The 21,257-nt window shown below is 45.4% G+C and overlaps 1 protein-coding gene across 3 annotated transcripts in view; it reads right to left on the bottom strand.

Annotated features, from left to right (window-relative positions):
• The window catches only part of LOC111861805 (carboxyl-terminal PDZ ligand of neuronal nitric oxide synthase protein), a 164,870-nt gene that overhangs the window by 141,882 nt on the left and 1,731 nt on the right, over positions 1-21,257 (bottom strand). The gene's annotated exons all lie outside the window — the stretch shown is intronic.

The raw sequence follows: 21,257 nt of genomic DNA, 5'->3' as shown, positions 1-21,257 counted from the left end.
AAAAAAAAAAAAAAAAAAAAGGGAAAAAAAGAGCACAAGACTACTGGCGTTTCGGAGGAACGCGCAGCATACTTCTTGCTGGTTACTTTTTTTACTTACTCTGAGACCCTGAATATCAAGGCAACATGTTCCTCTGAAACGTCGGTGAACTTTACCAAACTACACGGTGTCACTTCCTAGAGAGCAATACTCTTCACAGCAATAGCTCTGAGAACCTGTGAGGAAAACCCTTCCCTGTAACAGGCCGTGGAGGCCCATAGGGTTGTGAGACGTCGAGGCTCCCTCATTATCTAGACAATCGGCTCACAGATGGCGGTGAGGATGTCAGCCTTACGCGCTGGCAGCCCTTTACCCCCAGGAAGATTCCTGGTACTCATTTCTGTTAGAGGCTGAGTCTATCCCTGGGCCATTGTGCGGCTGGAAGGATTAGGTCAATTGAAAAATCCAATGACATAGGGTATCCAACCCGCGACCTTCCGGTTCGTAGAATAAACAATAACAACATGAACATCCGCTACATAAAAATGTGACCTCCCTCCTTGAAAGTAAGCATAATTAAGCACCACGTCATTGACCTCTGCGACGTGGACATGTAACTCCACGCATTCTTAACATCAGCAGTAGAGCCCCCGGTACCCATAGGATCGGCGGCTGGATGGGCCTACAGCCGGCCTGGGCGCTCTGAAGATAAATTCCTGTCTGCTACGCGAATCAAACCTCGATTTCCCGGTCTCCCTAGCCTAGTCATTATTCCGAATGGAAACTGACGGCGCATGAGACGTAGAGAAAGGAAGTAACGAGAAATACAGGAAGTGACGTAACCAGCATTCCCTTGCCTTATAAGGATGTCAAGTATTTCCTGGCGGGGGCGAGCCAGTGAAATTTTCCTACAAACTTACGCTTAAGTCGTTTTACTGACTGCCCTACACTCTATGGTGATCCAAACATTTGTGAACCAAGGACCACTGCCTGCGCGGATTTTCTTCGGCAGACAGCCGGAATAACAAACAAAATATCTGAAGAATTTTGATTTGAATGAGGGTGAAATTCAATCAACAGACATACTGCTATGGTTTTATGGTGAAGCCATGCCACTTCCACGTTTATCTGGCCATAAATACAGAATAAATCACGTCCATTCAACGCGGCCTTGACCTGGACGAAGCAGATTGACAATTTGAAATTTGTTCTCGGGCGGCTGGTGGTCCATGGACCGTAAGATTGCGAGAGTACTAGCAAATAAAAGAATAATTACTTTCGGTGCTTTTAAAATATGACGTTCCAATGCAACATTCCATACAGAAGTTTCAATTCTCAGTATCAGACACATCTCAATCCTTTCCAAGTTCGATTTTATATATATTTGTATGTCGGGGGGGGGGTGTTGAAATGCCTCGCGTGCCCCTTCTACTGGCGCCCATTATGTTAATATCAAAAAGATCCCAGTAAAATGTATAAAACAGCGCAAATATCGCAGCAACAATTGAAGGTGCAACAAAATGGCGTCGCCTTTTAGTCCAGAACCTTTTGCCTCTCCGTCGGCTGTCTAAGGACGTGAAGATCAAAACGTTAAACTCGAAACGGCACATATTGGTAGATTCTAAAGGGCTCTGACGAGGGAGTATAACACTCAGAATTACTGGGTTCTTGGACGATGGATAAAGTACGTGCTGAATGTGGAACTTGGTCTCTCACTTCAAGGGAGGAACACATACAGGGCGCGTTTGAGATAGGGTGCTGAGGGGAATACTGGACCCAAGGGGGAGGAAGTGACAGGAGGATGGTGAAAATTACATAATGGGGAGCTTAATATTTTGTACTCTTCAACAACAATGACCAAGCCAACAAAGGATGAGACGAACACCTGAAGGAGGAAGAGCACTTGAAGGGCTGCAAAGTGCATATCAATCAAAATGTGAAAATCGATTGTTTCCCCACAAATCCAGTAATATACAGAGTGATTCTAAATTACTGTCGGGGTTTCCGTTTATANCAAAAAAAAAAAACAGTAATTTAGAATCGTCCTGTATAACATATACAGGAGAAAGCAAAGCATAAAGTCCTCCTTGGCATATCCTGTCTGAGATATCAATAAATGTTGTGGTAAGGTGCAGCTGGGACAACTGTGGTTAACTAATTAAGCGCTACGCCATAACGACGTATGGGGAAGTGGGGGTATAGATCCACGTTTCCTTGGTCTCGGCACTAGTTGGAGGTGAGTGGCCAGCTCCACGTATAGGCCGCTTTACCCCGGAGGCTGGGTGAGCCCCAGAGCCGGTCTGGACGACGTGGAGAAGAGAAAATTCTTGTCCATACCGGGACTCCAACCAATCGGTCGTGCAGCCCGTAGCTCAGTCACTGTACCGACTGAGCTATCCCGGCTCCTATCAATAATACTAAACTGTCTAAAACATCTGAGCTTACGTCACACCTTGCGTAGGCATCCTCATTGAAGAAAGATACGAGATCTCCTGTTTGTCGATGTTTTCGGTTCCCACCGTAAGCTGAACATAGAATCTACGAACTCACTATGATGACGTAGCCATCTACGTCACTAACTGATGACGACGTAGCCTCAAAACATGTTTTACACAGAGTTTAACCAAGATTTCCATACACAAAGATCCATTAACGCGCGGATGACACGGACAGCGAAATGTTTTCACTGTTTCCTGGATGGTAGGAAGGAAGGCAGACTTAAAGCGCCGTGTCTTGAGGCATCATGTGACGTCAACACAAGACTCGGGGGGGGGGGGGGGAGGAGCAAAGGCGATGATATGGCAGGATTTTTTTACGATCAATCTTAACTTATATCACGTCTATCCCCGTCAAAGCGTCTTACCGAAGTTCTGTTGAGATGACATGAAATTCCCTGCCCTCGGATTTAACTTCAATAGAGATCAGCCCTTCTTACGAAGCTAGCAGTCGCTAAGATGGTTATGAAACTCCAAGCCTTCTATGTAACCAGATGGTTCATTACCATATTCACAAGAGCATCTTTCTCTGGATGTATCCTCAGCCAGACTAGTCCTTCTTAAAAATCTAATAGTCCTCTAGCTACTCAACATATTCAGAGGTTCTGGATTCGACACCCGGCGCTACCAGATTGTCTGAGAAGTAGTGGATCTGGAACGGGATACACTCAGCCTGATAATTGAGGAACTACTTGAATGGAAAAGTAGCGACTCCGGTCTAGAAAACCGAGATTAATGGCCGTGGGGATTCGTTGCGCTGACCACCCAACACCCTCTATCAGCTAAAGTTGGCACTAACTTCGCCGACAAGCGGCGGTTGCTCGGTCGGTATAGTTCGCTTGCGGACTACAGGCCATAGAGTTCTTTTTAGTCAACATATTCCCCAAACGTCATGGAACCCGAAATTTCAATACTGTGTTCACAAAATCCTACGTGTGCATCATAAGCCAGATTAATCCAGTACACAACTTCACACTATTCTCACGCAGCTAGTTAGTCGCCTAGCTAGCAAATGACCCCCCCCCGAAGTTTCAGGGCCCACGTTAGTCATTTGTGTCCTGCTGTACACGGGTTTCAGCTGAGACTAGTGAACCTACAGTCAGAGGGGTTCTGGTTCATGAATCCATTCACCGGGCCTTGAATTGCACACAACGGGAGACCACAACATGCAATAGAAACCGCTCTGAATGGTACAGGGGGTCACATCGTGCACTGTGCACGTGGCGTGGGAGTGAAGCTCCACGTGTTTCGACTTTAGACATTGCGGATGTGGGCAGTGCTGATATTCCGAAGGTACAAGCTGCCTCCACCTTCTCACTCAGGAATATACTTCCGAACCTTGATTAGCTAATTAAGCACCTGTGGGGGAGTGGAGGTATAGCTCCAAGCATTCTTCATCTCATGTTATATTTTAGCGTCCTGTTGCACTGATTTAAGTCCATGATTTATTTAAACCGTCTTGCAGTGCATACACTCATCTATCTCCTTCTCTCATTCGCACTACATGTTTCGGCATAAAAATGCCATCTTCAGGTGCTTACTCAATCCACGCCAAACTAGTTCATTGCGTGCCTTGTCCTCACATTAAAATAACTAAAATATATCTCTATCATATACACTGACAAATGTCAAACGTTAAAAATATTAAAATTGTTCAGGATTCCTCATCGCTACGTCGCACCTCACTACGCCAGTCACGCCCATCCTCCTCTGTTGGAGCACTCCTTCACTATCGTGTGTGTGTTGTGCTTTTCCAACAGAGGAGGATGGGCGTGACTGGCGTAGCGAGGTGCGACGTAGCGATGAGGAATCCTGAACAATTTTAATATTTTTAACGTTTGACATTTGTCAATGTATATGATAGATATATATTTTAGTTATTTTAATGTGAGGACAAGGCATGCAATGAACTAGTTTGGCGTGGATTGAGTAAGCACCTGAAGATGACATGTTTATGCCGAAACATGTAGTGTGAGTGAGAGGAGATAGATGAGTGTATGCACTGCAAGACGGTTTAAATAAATCATATTCTTCATCTCGGTACTAGTTGGAGGTAGGTGGTCAGTTTGACGCTTCAGCCTCTTTTCCCCCGAGGAAAAAGAAACCTATACCAATCATATACGAGACGGTATAGCGTAGTCGGTATAGCGACTGGCTATGTGCTGGACGACCGAGGGGTCGGAATTCGAGTCCAGGCAGGGTGAAGAATTTTCTCTTTTCCACGTCGTCCAGACGGGCTCTGGGTCCCACCCAACTTTCTATCCGATGGGTATAGAGGGCTCTTTCCCAAGTGATAAACTGGCCAGGGGTGAAGCTGACCACTCACCTCCAGCTAGTGCCGGGGTCAAGAAAACATGGCTCTATACATCCACTCCTCCATACGCCTTCATGGGTAGTACTTGATCAGTTAAATAAAGGGACAACTTTACCTTATATACCAACATCTGCTGTCTTCAATTCCCGTTGTATTTGTTGTTTTAACGGCTATAGCAAAGGATAAATATTACACACACGACAGGATGCAATCTATAAAGTTTAACCCTTTAAAGCCCGGTGGTTATTATATGTATCATCTTCTTTAACGTACTAAAACTCCGCATTCTGCCCACACAGCGTATTTGTGTGTTCCGTATGGTTCTCACAATAAACAGCGACTGTTTCCCCAAACAGCATTAACCGGCTGGGCTCTGTAGCGGAGTCGTGATGTGTTTCCTGTGAGGTACGAAGTGGATTCTTATATATAAAGTCTCTGCATTCTGCTCACGCAGTGTATTTGTGTGTTATGGTTCTCACAATAAGCGACTGTTTCCCCAAACAGCATTAACCGGTTGGGATTTGTAGCGGAGACGTAATGAGTTTCCTGTGAGGTACGGACTGAATTCTTATATAAAGTCTCTGAATCCTGCCCACACAGTATATTTATGTGTTCCGTATGGTTCTCACAATAAACACATGATACACTGTGTGGGCAGCATGTGACTCTGGTTGTGCTACCAAATAGAAAGCTCTGTGAAACAAACGTGTAAACTATTTTCCAAACAAAGCAACAGCACGGATACAGGGACTGACGTTAGGGCTCGTGGCTAGAAGTCAGTTTGAACTAAGTTAACAGCCCTAGCAATATCGATCAAGCGACCCTACGGGACTATGAGAAGCAATACGTGGAGGGCCTGTTTCAAGGCAAAGTGTTACACAGGATGCTACACGCACGCCCATCAATAGACATGAGTTCAATAACCTTCACTTCTTTTTCTAAAACTCCCCTCATTTGGGATGGAGGCGAGCGGTTACTCGAGATAAGAACCACTTTCTGAATCGAGGCGAGTCTGATACCAATGCTTCGTCACAGCCGTAACCCAGGAAGGGAAAGACGCAAACAAATGTCCTAGAAACGGCTTTGTCACTCCGTGACCTTAACACTGGGGTGCATTACGTCTATAAACACCAATTTTTGGGTAAGATCTGGGTCTTAAAATTGTTTTAACTCAAGTTTATTAAAGGTGATTTGGAACAAAATGCGTTTCCACATATCTCACACGTGAAAGTAAGGTAAAACCCGAGGAAGTGTGGGCAGATGACGTAACGCAATACGCAGAATCGCAAACGTGCGTTATCTCATTCCCGCCCAAAGGCGGAGGTAAAACACTCTCCGAAATATCTGTAAAAATATCCCAATATCCCTGTTATATTTAAGCTCAAAACATTAAGAACGCACAGAATAACAAAACACGTCTCCACAAAGCGCGAGAACAACACACAACAACTGGCTGTCCCGTCTCCATGGAGACAGCCCACGCCATCTCCAGCTTCAGAAACTGCACACATGTTCGCAGTGACGCAATCCGCCTCTCTCGTAGTGCGCGAACTTCCCGCCGGAAAATTACACATGGAGATGCTACCAGGGCCTGAATGTACTTCAGTAAGTCTTCGCTGTGGTAATTCGCTACTGTCTCTAAGCGCAAGAAATTCAATGTTCCGGCTGAAGATTTTTCTGCTCTCAAATATTTAAAAGCATAACACGCACGTATCTTCATGGTAGAGAGCACATGGTAGAGTAGTTGAGTGAGGCACTATATTACAATCCTGAAGGCCCTGGGTTCGATTCCTGATGAGGTCACTGAAATTTTCAATCGACCTAATCCTTCCAGCTTCACTATGGCCCTGGGGTTGACTCAGCCTGTTAACAGAAATGAGTACCAGGAATCTTCCTGTGGGTAAATGGCGGCCGGTGTGTAAACCTGACAACCTCACCGCCATATATGAGCCGATTGTGTAGATAATGTGGGAGCCTCAACGTCTCACAACCCTATGGGCCTCCACGGCCTGTTACAGGGATACCTTTACCTTTTCACACATTTCAATAAGCAGTGTAGAGAAAAAACATGTTTAGATAAAACTTATAACCACAAAATAAATCAATATTTTACATATTATACAACGTAACATTTTCCAGATGTGTACTGTCAGTGAAATACTGAAATGGAAACAAAGGCCACTAACAGGCCTAATTAGACCGACCGACCGCAGCGAACAGAAACCCTATCGCTGGAACACGCAATTACTCAGCCGTTGCTTATCAATGGCCGTCTCCGCGGCGCTTCTCTAACTCCCCTATTCCGGCTTTCGGGTGCCATGTCACATACTGCATATTCATTCATTCATCAGTAATCTTCAAGACGACAGGTCCACAGTCTCTTTCAAAACAATTCCTCCACTTAATGCGATCTAGAGCTTTCTCCTTCAAATGACAGTATCCTCTTCTGTCCCCAAGGTCATCCAGCATCTTCTTACGTCTTCTTCCTCGTCCTCTTGTCACTTCCATCCGCCCCTCTATCTTTCCTTGAATAACTTCTTTCAGAAGGCAGTTTCTGCGTAAAACATGACCAATCCAATTAGCCTTCCGTTTTCTTATTTCGTGTAGGATATTCCTCTGCTCACTGACTCTAATTAACACTTCTTCATTTCTCACATAATCGGTCCAACTGATCTTGATAATCTGATCTGATAATGTGGTAGTTTTTCCATTTGCTTTCCACATCGCAGTACAACAGCCGTTCAAACCACTCTGGTCACGCCTGTTGCTATACGAACTTGAACCATCTCGAGCATCATTTGCTCTGTGCTTCGAGTCGCTGCTGATGACGCTGCTTCCGGCATCAGTTTTTGGTGTCTCTCTGTGTCTGATGCCTACCCTTTGACCTGTCCAGCAAGGGAGGCCCTGCCAGTAGCTACGCTACCGCTGGTATGTCCATACGGTATTGTAGCGGGCGGCTTTTCTGGTTCCGCTGTTCCGGCTTTCAGGAATTAGCGGGCGTACATGGACACAAAGACACAGAAGACAGCAAGGCGATCCCATAAGCATCCTTAAATTTTCTGAAAATAAGGCAAGTAGGCTAAAAAATAAAATGAATGTTTTAAAGAAATAAGCAATAATTAGGAACGTAAGCCTGATTCAGGGTGAAATTAAGAGGCGACTGAACTCGGGTAACGCTGGCTACCATTCAGTTTAGAGCCTTCTGTCTTCTCGTCTGCTGTCCAAAAACATAAAAATTAAAATATACAAAACTATAATTTTGCCTGTGGTTCTGTATGGGTGTGAAACTTGGTCTCTGACATCAAGGGAGGAACATAGACTGAGGATGCTTGAGAACAGGGTGTTGAGGAGAATATTTGGACCGAAGAGAAATGAAGTGACAGGAGGTTGGAGAAAACTGAATAATGAGGAGCTTCATAACGTGTACTCTTCTCTAAGTATAATTAGAATGATCAAGTCAAAGAGGATGAGGTGGGCAGGTCATGTAGCACGAATGGGGGAGACGAGGAATGCGTATAGGATATTGGTAGGAAAGCCAGAAGGAAAGAGACCACAGGGAAGACCAAGGCGTAGGTGGGTGGACAATATTAGAATGGATCTTAGAGAGATAGGATAGGATAGGATGGTATGGATTGGATAGATCTGGCTTAGGATAGGGCCCAGTGGAGGGCTCTTGTGAACATGGTAATGAACCTTCGGGTTCCATAAAATTCTGGGAAATTCTTGAGTAGCTGCAGAATTGGCGGCTCCTCCAGAAGGGCTCAGCTCCATGAGTAAGTAAGTAAGATTGTAAGCAAATTTTATAGCTGTCCCCTTTTGTAAATATCCTCTCGGTCCCCCACGGGGATTGGAGCCAGGACAGTGTAATTGGAATAGACACTAGCTACGGGTTGGACGACCGAGGTGTCGGAGTTCGAGTCCCTTAGGTCAAGAATTTTCTTTTCTCCACGTCGTCCAGACCGGTTCTGAGGTCCACCCAACCTCCTATCCAATGGGCACCGGGGCCTCTTTCCTTGGAGGTAAAGCGGACGGGGCGTGAAGCTGACCACTCACCTCCAGCTAGTACCGAGGTAAGAAAAATGTGGATCTATACATCCACTCCTCCTACGCCTTCATGGCGGGTGCTTAATTAGTTAAGCACAGGGACAACTTTACCTGTTACCCCACGAGGACAGGTCTGAATTGGCAATAATATACTCCCAGTCGCCCGACAACCTACATAGCTGACAATTCTGCCCCGTATGTCTACACAGAAGAGGCTATTGTACACCTCACACCGAGCTGAGCTGCTTACGACAATGAACTGAATTCTGGGAACAGAACTACCAGAGCCATCTGATGTAGACCCCACCTGGCCAGGATGACGCACGCTGCAGCTGCCCCTTTGTACCTGCTTACTCCAGCAGACAGTAACCGTCAAAAGAGAAAAAACAGAAATCCCGACTCGAACAAAACGGCCAGTCAACCGGAAAATGTATACAGCTGCTTTTTTCTTTTTGCTCATGAGGACGGGGAGAAACAGTTCTGTGTGCACTGCCACGGTTGCAGTTGCTAACCGCATCAACGGCTTCACAGATTCATCTTGGACTGAAACAGTACAGCCGTGCAGTCACTAATGACCACTAATCTCCAACAAGTGCAGATGTCAAGAAAATGTGGATCTACACAGCCACTCCCCCAAACGCCTTCATGGTGTAGTGCTTAATTAGTCATATCTTTCATCCCAATCATCTTCCCTGGACACGACAGTCAATATTAAACTATTTAATAATTCAGCTACTTGAGTACTCCGTGAAGGTAGTTTCAAGTCGGTACACTAAGTCCCAAGTACGCCTTATAGGAAAGAAGAATTTACAGCTCCATATATCATTCAATATGTTTTAATTGTAGACTGCAAGTGAGATCACCCTGTATATTGTATTGACTCTGGAGGCACAACTTCTAGCCGCCTCTCAAGCACACTCCGACCTCGATTGGTCATGTTCTCTGTGAAGTCGGCGACTTGAGAAGCGGGCAGGATAAGAACAGAGGGAAAGTGATTTGGGCAGGAAAGGCGTTTCCTCCGTAGTTCTATTTAACTTGCTTTGGAACACGAAATAAAGTGAATTTAAATAGCATTATATTAAGTTGGCAGCTGTGTTTTGCATCACAAGCGAGCCCTAACTTTCATATTTACATTTAGAAGCCCTCTTTTGGAATCCGTAAAAAGAAATACAGCTTTCAGGGTAGGCTGAGGTAAAACTTAGCTCATTAAAAACTTGTGCTAAATAGATTGAAGCCTGAACATTAAAAAAACATTATAAATTGGAACAGAGATAAAAGTGGGACCACACAATATGCAGAGAATGTCTCATATACATGATTCGGGATATCTCAGTAGTCACCAGATTATACACCACTGTAGGTCGCGGTGCAAGGGCCGAGGAGGCCTACCCCTCATACATTCATTCATGGTAACGGTAAAGCTGCCCCTGTGCTCAACTAATTAAGCACTACGCCATGAAGGCGTATGGGGGAGTAGATGTATAGATCCAAATTTTCTTGACCTCGGCACTAGCTGGAGGTTGAGTGATCAGCTTCACGCCCCGGCCGCTTTACTCCCGGGGAAAGAGCCCCCGGTACCCATTGAATAGGAGGCTGGGTGGGCCCCAGAGTCCGTCTGGACATGGAGAAGAGAAAAACCGGAACTACAAACTCCGACCCATAGGTTGGTCCAGCCCGTAGCCAGTCGCTATACCGACTCTTGCTGATTGGTTAGCTAGTTAAGCAATTAGTTAGCAGACCTGTGGTTTTGCGCTACTGAAGATAAGGACACTCGTTTATTGCTTAACATTCTTTTCGCCTTCTTGTGACACAACTGAACACACGGACATTAAGGGAGGAAAGTTTGAGAACAGGGTGCTGAGGTAAATTTCTGGTGCTAAGAGGGAGGAAGTGACAGGAGGTTGGCGAAAACTGCATAATGAGGAGCTTCATAACTTGTACTCTTCTCCAAGTATAATTAGAATGATCAAATCAAGGAAGTTTAGATTGGCAGGGCATGCAGCGTGCATGAATATAAACGCATATAGGACTGGTGGGATGGCGAGAACAAGAGTTCACTAGGAATAGTAAGACGTGAGAGGATAATATTAAAATGCATCTTAAAGAAATAGGGTGGGGTGAAGTGGACTGGATTAACCAGCCTTAGGATAGGGACCAATTGAGAGATTTTGTAAACACTGTACTGAACATTCGGGTTCCATAAAATTATGGGGAATTCTTAAGCAGCTGAGCGACTGGTGGCTTCTCAAGTTAAGTTTCTCCTTCAAATTGTTACTTTCGTAAATGTAAGGAGACTGATCATATTATTAATTTGATAATTAATTACGAACGTCATCAGAGCAATTCAAACCCGTGAATATTATATTAACTGTCCCGGTTCCCCAAAACAATCGAGCGCTTCTGGTGACGTCACAAACCCCATGAAATCAATACCGCGGTTCATAAGTATTAACATTTCATTCATTCGGCCTACGGCAAGACGTGGAGCAGCAACAGATGTGACAAAGGAACACAGCCCATATTCAAGATGGCGTCACTGATTATTAGGCCTCCTTCACAACATACGTCAGTGCCTACAGAATGCGTAGGCTCCGTCCACCTACACATCCGCTCTAGATAAGGGCACTTCATACATTTTATATTAAAAGGTATTCACAATTGAATCTTTATAAAAAGTACAAAATCACATACATGTATAAGGTAAAAATATCCCTGTAACAGGCCGTGGAGGCCCATAGGGTTGTGAGACGTCGAGGCTCCCACATTTTCTAGACAATCGGCTCACAGGTGGCGGTGGGGTTGTCAGCCTTAGGAGTCGGCCGCGCTTTACCCCCAGTAAGATTCCTGGTGCTCATTTCTGTTATAGGCTGAGTTGACACCAGGGCCATAGTGCGGCTGGAAGGATTAGGTGAACTTAAAAATCCAATTACCTCATCGGGAACTGAACCGGTGACCTTCCGGCTTGTAACATAGTGCCTCAACCAACTACTCTACCGCATGCCTTACTATATGTATATATATATATATATATATATTCCGTGGATTTTCAGTCTTTCATCCATAAAAATAAAATGCAAACATTCAAAAGAAATGTACATACAAAATAATGAAACGAAAACATTAAAAAAAATAATATATATACATTCTATAAAGGGTCACGCGGTAGCGTAGTTTGTTGAGGCACTATGTTACAAGCCGAAAGGTCGCGGGTTCGATTCTCGATGAAGTTATCGGATTTTTCAACTGATCTAATCCTTCAAAGCCGCACTATGGCCCTGGGGTCGACTCGGTCCCTAACAGAAATGAGTGCCAGGAATCTTCCTGGGGGTAAAGGGTGGCCGGCTCGTAAGGCTGACCTCACCGCCATCTGTGAGCCGATTGCCTAGAAGATGCGGGAGCCTCGAAGTCTCACAACCCTATCGGCCTCCACGGCCTGTTACAGGGATAACATTACCTTTTCACACATTTCAATAAGCAGTGTAGAGAAAAATGTTTAGTCAAAACTTATAGCCCCTAAACACATCAATATTTTACATATTATACAACGTATTGCTTTCCAGATGCGTCCCGTCAGTGGAATGCTGAACTGGAAACGAAGGCCACTAATGGGCGTAATTATACTATGCACAATTTCTCTTAGGCAGTCAGAAAAAAAAAGAAAATCGTTATTAAAGCCGCAAAAAGAAGAATAACGGAGCGAGGGAGAACCGTCAGATCATACGAAACGCGAATTATGAACTATACTTGCTGCGTATCGGCCTAACACCTGAACAAAAAAAATTAATTAACATTTCGTGGAAAACGCAAATAAATCCTTGGCGGTATAAACTGATGCTCTCCGCTACGGGCTTCTTCCGGATGCACTGTTTTAGAGGGGGCACAATGGAACGGTTTTATAATGGGGCTTTGTAATCTCTCATAACCAGTCAGGCCATGAAATAACAAACAATTAACTCAGTAAATTGTAGCTCTATAATTGGACAAAACAAACGAAGCTCAGATAGATACTCATTCCAGAATGTGACACTAGATGTCGTCTATGTGATGAATGAGAGTATGAGAATTACAGTTATAACATATTTATATCCACAATTTTGTACTGGGTCTGGGTGAACACAGACTGGCACAAATTACAGTATACACGTGCATCCGAAGTACCGAAACCTTCGCTAATCCGGTTACAGTTAATTCGGATGTCGGATAATCTAATCGAAATAGGAAATTGAAAAATTCAGTTCACAGTTGAATAAAAAAAGTAAAAATAAAGTAAAGGTATCCCTGTAACAGGCCGTGGAGCCCCATAGGGTTGTGAGACGATGAGACTCTCACATTTTCTAGACATTCGGCTCACAGAAGGCGGTGAGGTTGTCAGCCCGACCCGCCGGCCGCCCTTTACCCCCAGGAAGATTCCTGGTACTCATTTCTGTTAGAGGCTGAGTCGACCCCAGGGCGACTGGAAGGATTAGGTCAACTGAAAAAAATCCAATGACCTCATCGGGATTTGAACCCGCGACCTTCCGGCTTGCAGCATAGTGCCTCAACCAACTACGCTACCGCGTACCCCCGTTCACAAGTGAGTACTCACTTTCAAAGACACATACATGGGACTTAGGAGCAAGAGGACTTTCAGACTGTGTTGAGGGCAGCTGGAGAGACCGAAACTACGCAAGAAGATACCCAAGATTGGCTTCAGCCGGATGAAGGAGACCCTGGATTTCAGCTTCTGACAGAGGAAGAAATTTATTGCAATGATTTTGTTTTACTTATTTTCATCAGCACTCCCCATGTTATCAGGGACACGCGGTAGCGTAGTTGGTTGAGGCACTATGCTACAAGCTGGACGGTACCGGGTTCGATTCCCAATGAGGTCACTGGATTTTTCGTTTGCTCTAATCCTTCCAGCCGTACTATGGCCCTAGACGCAGCCTCTAACAGAAATGAGTACCAGGAATCTCCCGGGGAGGTAAATGGCGGCCGGCCGGTGCGTTAAATCTGACATCACCGCCATTTGCGGGCCAAATGTCTAGAAAATGTGGGAGCCTCGACGTCTCACAACCCTATGGGCCTCCACTACCTGTTACGGGGATAGCTTTACCTTTTACCTACCTATATTATTACATTTTCCATTTATTTAAGTTTTTTTTTCTTTTTGGAATAGCTTTTGCTTCATTAATCCGGATTAGCAAGGGTTTATTGTATTATGAATTACAGTAACTCGTGACGAAACTGAGTACAAACTTCGGGCCCATGTGTTTGCTTTATGTGCTATAATTAGACTCCGGGCCGGTTATGATGGCGGGTATATTTAGAATAGTAATAGCGCAGGCGTGGTTTGTTTGGGACGCGTTTCCGAGAACAAATGCAGCTTGTAGCAGGTCCTCAAGTCACACTTCTTGTGCTACAGCCCGACTTCGTATCAGGGGTTCAGTTCTGCGGGTAACTTCCGATCAGCGTGACGACGTACATTTGTTACACGGGAATATACAGAGGCCCCCGTAAACAAACCCGGCAACAGAAATTATTTTACAGGCCAATGGTTTAGGTGTATCACAACCGTGGTTATAAGCAGTTCTGTCTCCTGGGAGATAATGCTGTGTAGCCCGGCGAAAGTTAATCGACGTTTCGGAGCAACACATCGCCTACATTTACAGGGTTTGAGAATAAGCCAAAAAAAAACACCATCACGCAGTAACAAAGTTATTCCTGCTGCTTGTCACAGACGTCGGCTGAATTTTACAGGATTATACGGCGTCATATCCCAGATGATGTAACTTTAAATGCGTGTGCATGTGTAAAGAGTAAAAAGTAAAGTTGTTCCCGTACTTAACTAAGCACCACGGCATGAAGATGTATGGAGGAATGGAGGTATAGCTTCACCATGCTTGACCTCGGCATTAGATGGAGGTAAATGGTCAGCTTCACGCCCCGGTCGCTTTAACCCTGGAGAAAGTTTAACCGGTACCCACTGAAGAGGAGGCTTGGGAGGCCAAAGCCGGTTTGGACACTGTGGGGTACTCGAACCCCGGCCGTCCAGCCTGTATCCAGTCGCTATGCCGGTTCCCATACATCCGTAAACAATCTCATTTCGTCAACATTGTTTGTTGTTTTATGTCTAATGCAATGATGGCCGCTCAACTTACGTGCTTAAAGAGTAGACTGCAAATTAGTTAGAAAACAAAATAAGGTTCCATCAAAATTAAAATTACTAAACGAGGATTCGTTTGAAACACAGTAAAAAGGTTAAAAAAAATGTAAAGGCATCCCTGTAACAGGCCGTGAAGGCCCATAGGGTTGTGAGACGTCGAGGCTCCTACATCTTCTAGACAATCTGCTCACAGATGGCGGTGAGGTTGTCAGCCTTACGCGCCGGCCGCACTTTACCCCCCAGGAATATTTCTGGTACAGCACAATCCTAGCAATCCGACAGATATGGGACCAAGGTAAGGCCGGATTACCGAACACGACGGATTTTTGGAAGAAAGTACGTGTATATCGTGGCACGTCCATCGCCATACTCTTTAGCCAAATCAATAAGTTTTCAACCTTTATCACATTTCTTAATTATTTCCACTTTAGCACGTAAAGTTTCATGTTTACGTTTGCCATGGACATCTTCACCACACGGTGAATCCACCGCTCTATGTGAAGCACTGTACAGGAAAGTGCACTACTGAAGAACTGAAACACTGTGTACTAGCGAGGGTCTAAATGAATCAGTTTGTCAAACTCGACTGAACATAAGTCAACCTCTGCTGCCTGTAGAAGCCTATACACAAGGTCGCGGGCGCCTGTCTGGAGCCTAATGCCGGATTACTGGAAGTGTCGGACTAGCACAGAGCCGGATTACCGAGATTGTACTGTACTCTTTTCTGTTAGAGGCCGAGTCGACTCCAGGGACATAGTACGGCCGGAATGAGTAGGTAAACTGAATAATCCAAGGATCACATCGGGAATCGAACCCGCGACCTTCCGGATCGTAGCATGATGCCTTGAACCAATTAGGCTACAGTGCGCACCCGTCTGAAACACGGTAACATCAAAAAACATTCGTCCCCCCCTCCATATAAATGCAAAAACGTGACTGAAGCGATGGAACACTGAAATAACGGGCGATTTTGTTTTGGTTGATGGAAGAAGAAGATCAGGCGGCTAAAGAATATAAAACACAACCGCGTTTGAATATCGCGGCAAAGCGGTTGAGGAACGCTGTAAAAGTGCACTGACGAAGGCCATCATATCACGATTTTCTGTATCAGTCAGTGCTTCATGCATCTGCGCATGTGCAGCCGCGGTTAGAAAGCCTCGGGGGGGAAAGGAACTGAAATGTGCTTGTCGCAGAACAATGAATCACTGGAGCGGGCCTTACAGAAGCTGAAATGAAACGGGACAGAGAAAAATGGTGCGCTCAGCAAAGACAGCGAATATTAAAAAAAGAAAAAATGAAAAAGACAAATTTTAGACCGTGATCCAAGATTTAAGCCTCTTACGGAAAAGTAATTCTTTCGTGAGTCCTTCGAAACGAAATACAGTTACCTCGTTCTACATCAGCACCAACTGACACACTGAACTCCCCCCACTTCATGTTGCCATAGCAACCATAAATGACAGGGTAATAATTAAAGTCGCCTTGCCTTCTCCTACCCCCGAAAAATTAAATATTAAAATATACAAATCTGCATTCACGGGCCAAAATCCTTCTTGTGAATCTGACAGTCGCTTAGCTCCTCAAAAGATTACCTGTCACGGAAGCCGAAGGTTCATTACTATGTCCACAAAGGGTCTGCCAATGACCCAACATTACGAGCCAGAAGAATCCAATCCACACCCTCAAATATTATTTCTTAGATATCCATTTTAATATTATCCATCTATGCTCATATGTCCCATGATATCTCTTCCTGTTTTCTGACAAATTTTGCCCGCTACTGTCAGCTCTCTCATACGTGCTACACTGCCCGCCTATCATAATACTTGATGAACAGTGCAAGTTAAGAAGCTTCCAATTATATAATTTTCTTCATCTGTCTGTTACTTCCTCGCTCTTATGCAAAAATATTCCCTTCAAAGCCTCCCAGACATCACAACCCATGTTCTTCCCTCAATGTCAGAGACCGAGTTCAGCACCCATTCAAAGTAGGTGAGATTATACATCTGTACAGGACCTGCTTCTGAGCCGGGATAGCTCAGTCGATATAGCGACTGGCTACAGGCTGGACAACCGAGAGGTCAGACTTCGAGTCCCGGTAGGGTCAAGAATTTTTTCTTCTAAACGTCGCCCCGACCTGCCCTGGGGCCCACCCAGCCTCCAATCCAATGGGTACCGGGGGAGGGGGTAAAGCAGACGGGGCGTGAAGCTAACCACTCACCCCAAACTAGTGCCGAGGTGAATAAAGTGTGGATCTGTACATCCATTCCCCCATACGCCTTCATGGCGTGGTGCATGGAGAACTTCACAGATCCTACTCAAAACAGAGGGGCTTAGAGGGGTGTAGAGGGCCTAAGAGAAGACGGAAGTTTCTGATCCCGGTCTGCGCTTAAGATTACTAGATTCTGCGATGTGGGGGTCGTGTAATTTCGTAGATATTACCACATTACACGACGTCACATCAACATGAAACTGCAATATTCATAATCACAGCCGTTAAGGACCTCAAGTCTCATTGGGATCTCTATAGGGAGCTATTCTACACTCTTCTCCACTGAAGATGGAGGCAAAAGGCTCCTCAGAAATGTTGCTATCTACCAAACTACACGGCGTCACACCCCATAAGCGTAATCTTCACAGTCATTAACGTGGGAGCCTCAAATCTCACAACCTGCTCTTCACCAGAACATCTGCATCGAAACTGTAGATTGAGCCGCACGTCTAAATTGGTGGAGCTACACCTCCACGTCCCTACGTCTTCATGGCGTGGTGCTTCACGTCTACCTCTCAACTATACGCTCGACACGACATATTCACCTACTATAGCTGTCAGAAGAGCGACGGGATACGGAGTGGACAGCCGGGGTTCCAATCCCGGCAGGGCCAAAATTTCTTTCTTCTCCACAGCTTCCACACCGACTCTGGGCCCACACAGCCTCCTATCCGAAGGGTACCGGGAGCTGTTTCCGAGCGGATAACGCGGCCGATGAGTGAAGCTGACCACTCAACTCCATCTAGCTGCCGAGGTGGTGCTATACCTCCACTCCCCCATACGTATTCGTGGCGCTGTGCTTAAGCACAGGGACAGCTTTGCCTGTATTCTATTTTCAACATATTTCGGTATCCACACCCCGACATACTTACCTACACGCCGCGAAAGGAAATATGTTTACTGTCCCATAAACGGCCCCGTCTGTCCCACACGGAGTTTCTACGAACCGGATGTCAGCATTCCTGGGCCAGCACAGGAATCATATGGGGGTCTCACTGACTGCTGATACCGTCTGTACAGCGACGAATTAACCAGCGTGACGGGAAGGCATTTAAAGGTCAGGAGTCAGTGGTGACGCTGACCGCGCTACCAACACACACCCCGTTGCTAAGATACTGACTTTATGCAGCCAATTATATCACTGGCTCCGTAGTAACTTGGCTGTTTGTTTACAGTCGCAGGCAATGACGTTCAGTGAGTATAACAATTATGCACTACGCTTTAATGAACCATCCCTGCTGTCCTATACTGTGACCAAAACATGTGACCGCTACATCGTCATAGGAATGTTACTAGATCCCATTTTGGGCTGCAATGTGAAGCAAAATGGCCTTACGAGACATCTTACTGAGCATACACAGAGCTTCCCTTCTGTAAGACTGCCTACTTAAAGCATAACGCACCCTGGGAGATGTTCTGGACGGAGTATAGCTTTATATAGAGTACTAGGGTAGTCGGCATAGCGCCTGATTTGGGGCTGCACGACGGAGGGGTCAAGAAACTTTTCCAAATCATCCAGACCGGCTCTGGGGTCATCCAACCTCCTATACAATTGGTACCGGGGGCTCTTTCTCCGGGTGTAAAGCGGCTGGGGCATGAAGCAGACCACTCACCTCCAAAAAGTGCCGAGGTTAAGAAAATGTGGATCCATACATCCACTCCCCTTTGCGCCTTCATGGCGTAGTGCTTAATTCGTTGAGCAGAGGGACAACTTTATCTTTTAAGAGTTGTATGCGGGTCTGCAACGGAAACTTGTAAACTCGGCCTGTTTATTTGCGTCATGTCTGACAGTCGGCATGTAACCGCTTTATAACCACTGAATTGTATTTCATTAAATCTGATACTGGAGAATTACGCTAAAGTTTGTTGACACGTGCCAATTTTGGTTAAAATCGGACAACAATAACCGACTTCGTATTCATGGGTCCCGGATTCAGATTTCTGCCGTAAGACAGACTATTATTACTGCGGTTTTCCGGGTTTTCCTCTGACCGGACAACTGATGCACGGTACCTTAAATACAATTACGGTCGTTTTCCTCAGCAGCGTTTCGTATTCATTACGCACTTATCATGCAGTCACTCCAAGCTCATGGCCCAAGTGACATCGTCGTCAACCTAACTACTGACTTCTTGAAAAGCCACCAGCTGCGCGGCTACTCAAGGGCTCCCCAGCTCCTTATTGTGTTTCCAAGAGCCCTCCACTGGTCGCTATCCTCAGCCAGATCAATCCAGTCAATACCACTCCATCCTACCTCTACCTCTCTAACAAACAAACAAACTCCGCAAGCGAACTATACCGACCGAGCGACCGCCGCTTGTCGGCGAAGTTAGTGCCAACTTTAGCGGATAGACGGTGTCACGTGGACAACGCAACGGATCCCCACGGCCGTTAATCTCGGTTTTCTAGACCGCTATTTCCTTGAAAGGGCCCCTCAATTATCCTCATGAGGCTAAGTGGGCCCCGTTTCAGATCCACTACTTCTCAGAAAATCTGGTAGCGCCGGGAATCGAATCCGGGACTTCTGGATCTGTAGCCAGGAACTCTGATCACTAGACCACAGAGGCGGTCCCTATCTAACATCCAGTTTAATATTATCCAACCACCTACGTCTTGGTCTTCCTAGTGGTCTCTTTCCTACCAATATCCTATATGCATTCCTCTACCCCCCCCATTCGTGCAACTTTCCCTGCCCATCTCATCTTCCTTGATTTGATTAAGTACAAATAAATAAAAACGGTTATGTTTATTAGGTCTAATGACAACCAGTAACTCACAGATGGGAGTACAGTGTCGTCTCGAAACGTCGTGAATGTCAAATACAGATGTGGGGCTTGGGGCTATCAGAGCTGCGAATATGTCATATCGAATGTGACGTCATGCATTCTGATAGAAATTACTAACATTTTGGAACTATGTGCCGCTTCCAAATTCAGAGAAAAAAATATTCTGCCCTGAAGATGGTGGCAGGGGGTTCCTTTATAACACCGGTAACGTAAGGCCTAACTAAGGGGGCGCTACACACCAGAAAGAGCAGCTTTCCATCACAACTGTCTACTAGCGACATGGACCTTTACGAAAAATCGAAACAGAACTTGTACTGCGTGTGCATTGTGTCCAAAATCTCGTCATCTCCTTTAAGTTACAAATCGGGAAATTGTACTATATCCATGGGGTTCGCCGGCGTGTTTCGAAAAGGGTGAAGCCCCTACTCAACCGATGGGGCAGCCAGAAAATTATGATTTTACTGATCGACACAGAGTACACATGACAGAGGAATAAGTTATTTTAAATATTTTTCATTCTATTTATTGTCATTTATCACACACTGACAATTACAAAACATTTAGGTTGACTGTTTGGAGCCGGGACAGCTCAGTCGGTATAGCTACGGGCGGGACGCCCGAGATGTCGGAGTTCGAGTAGCGGTAGGGCAACAATTTTCTCTTCTTCAGGTCGTTCAGACCGGCTCTGGGGTCCACCCAACCTCCTATCCAAAGGGTACTGGGGGCTCTTTCCCCGGGGGTTAAGCGGCCTGGACGTGGAGCTAACCACTCACCTCTAACTTGGTGCAGAGGTCAAGAAAACGCAGATCTCTACATCCACTCCCCCATACGCCTTCATGGTGTAGTACTTGATTGGCTAAGCACAGGGACAATTTACCTTACCTTTACCTGAGGTTGTCTGTTTACCCTACATGTTTCGACATATAAAATGTCATCTTCATGGGTGCGTGTTTTTATGTTATAAACTAAACATTAGCTCAAGGTTTGTAACATAAAGGTAAACTCTGTAAGAGAAACATATAACCCTGAAGATGACAATGTATATGTCGAAACATGTAGACGATCAGCCTAAATGTGTTGTGACTGACTGACTGACTGTATATGATAAATAATAATAAATAACTTATGGATTACACTGACACGCAGCTCAAACTTAAAAACGCTTCGTTCTTATGACGGGCATTGTCCTCAGCACTTGCAACCTACTCGTGCAGCAAATAAA

Source organism: Cryptotermes secundus, unplaced genomic scaffold, assembly GCF_002891405.2.
Source record: "Cryptotermes secundus unplaced genomic scaffold, Csec_1.0 scaffold620, whole genome shotgun sequence".
NCBI lineage: Eukaryota > Metazoa > Arthropoda > Insecta > Blattodea > Kalotermitidae > Cryptotermes > Cryptotermes secundus.
The sequence above is the reverse complement of the archived record's forward strand: the minus strand, read 5'-3'. Positions and strand labels throughout refer to the sequence as shown.